The following is a 2243-nucleotide window of genomic DNA, read 5'->3' on the forward strand; positions in this document are numbered from 1 at the left end:
ATCAAGTCCTAAAAGCACCTTGGACTTGCCCTGAAAATCTACTTCTCCCTCTTCCCACAAGCCTTCCTTAACTCAGGAAGTGGCACCACCTCCTAAACTTATCCCTAAACTGACCACTTATCACCGTTTCCACTCAAAAGCCCTGTACTAACTTCTCACCTGCTCTACTACAACTGTCTCCTGCTGGTCTTCCCACTGGCACCACCTCTTGCTGCTCCACGTGGTTGCCAGAGCCAAATTTAGAGTGTACAGGAGATCACATTGGGCCCCTGCTTAAACTCTCCAGTGACTTCCTGTTGCAACCAGAATAAAATCCAACTACTTTACCTTGGTGTCACAGATCAGGTTCCACTGATGGAAAACCTGATGTGCAGGAAGTTTCCTGGGAAGTGCCCTCAGGATCAATGCCTCTGGGAAAAGGGAAGGAAGCAGGACTGATGGAGGGAAAAGTTGAATCGTGATGTGGTTGCAGCAGAGGCCTCCACAGATCCCCTGGGAGTCCTGGAGAGGAGATGGCCCTTCCAAGATGTTCCAGGCAAGGAGGTCAAGCCTGTACCCCTTTATCAGCCAGCTGTGGACTGCCTTCCCCCGGGCACTGGGCATGACCCCAGTTGGATCAGGCAGCCCCCTTCAGCTGATGGCAACTCCTAGAGCGACTCAGCTGGGAGCTCTCAGCAGCCCACACTCCCAGACGCTGAGGGAAAGAGTGCAGCCCGCTACGACTTCTGCTATTCATGGCCTCGGAAATCTGTGTGATCTGGCCCCCTAGTCTCCAACGTGTCGCCTACCACCGTCTCCCAGGCTGAAGATGCTCCAGCCACACTGACCTTCATTTCGCCCCTAAACATGCCAAGCTCTGAAAACTTGCTCTTGCTATTCCTTTTGTGCCTGTTTCCCAACTATATAATAGAGAAAATAGTCAAATCAACCTCGTAGGTTTGTTGAGAGGATTAAATGAGTCAATATATGTGAAGCATGGTGCCTGCCATGGGAAGTGTTATATAAGCAGAATCGATGACAACAACGACGGTGGTGGGTAGTGATAGAGGAGGAAATGCTCTTCTCTTGGATCAGTGCCCACGTACCTTCTCATCATCCAAGTATCATCTCAAATGCCACCTCCTCCGAGAAGCCTTCCTAGACCACCCTGGCCGTGGCAGCACATCCTCCCAGTGACCATCCACCATACTGTCCTACTTTGTCTTCTTCATAGCACTTACCAGTACCTAGTATCACCTCATTTATCTGCTTGTTTACATCAGTGGTTTTCAACCAATGGCAGTTTTGTCCTCTGGGGACATTTTTGATTGTCACACTGGGTAAGGGTACAACTAGTGTCTCATGAATAGAGGCCAGGGATGCTGCTAAACATCACAAACCTCACAGGGCAACCGCCACAAGGTAGAATTGTCTGGCCCAAGATATCAACAGGGCCAAGATTAAGAACCCCTTGTTTACATGTTTATTTTTTATCTCCTCCACAATGAGAGGGTCTGTCTTATTCCCTGCTCTAGCCATAACTTTGACACTCTGTAGATGTTCAGTAAATATTTTTTGAGGGCAGGGCCTACAATAAGCTCACCACATGGTGGATGGTCTAAAAATGTTTGCTGAGTGAATATGTGATAAGTCCCATGACTCAGCGGTGGGTCATTTCACCTCTCTGAGCTTTGGTTGCTCATTGGTGAAATAGCGTAAATATTCATTCAAGCAACCAGCATTTCCTGAGAGCCTGCTGAGTTCCTGTCCTGTCCAGTCCCCTAAAGCACCTTGGGCATTACAGGGGCTCCTTGGCTTCCTCCCCAGACCCACTCTCATCATCTCCTGTGAAGCCTTCCCTGATCTTTGTCCTCCCCAGCCCCACTTCTGCCCCATTAAGCAAACAAGTTGCACTTCTTCTGGGTTCCTAAAGCCCAAATGTGCTGTCGGCTTGAAATCCCTTTCAGATCCCCCCTTTTATAACAATAATTTGTAAAGGCTCCTTTACAATCCTGAAATGAAATTCATGGGCAGTATAACCTACGGAGACATATCATTTCAAAATAAATCAACACAAGGCCTTAACTGCAATACAAAAGAAAAGTAAAATGAAAATAATTTATAATGAAATATGTGCTCTAATACATAAATGCTTAAGTTCAAGTACACTAGAAGACATGATGAAGAAGTCAGGGGCTTGTACCCATCCTCTGAGCGCCCGTGAGATGAGGGCTGCCGCCACAAATGCGGCCTGACACTCGGGC

The sequence above is a fragment of the Choloepus didactylus genome, chromosome 18 (assembly GCF_015220235.1).
Source record: "Choloepus didactylus isolate mChoDid1 chromosome 18, mChoDid1.pri, whole genome shotgun sequence".
Classification (NCBI taxonomy): Eukaryota; Metazoa; Chordata; class Mammalia; order Pilosa; family Megalonychidae; genus Choloepus; species Choloepus didactylus.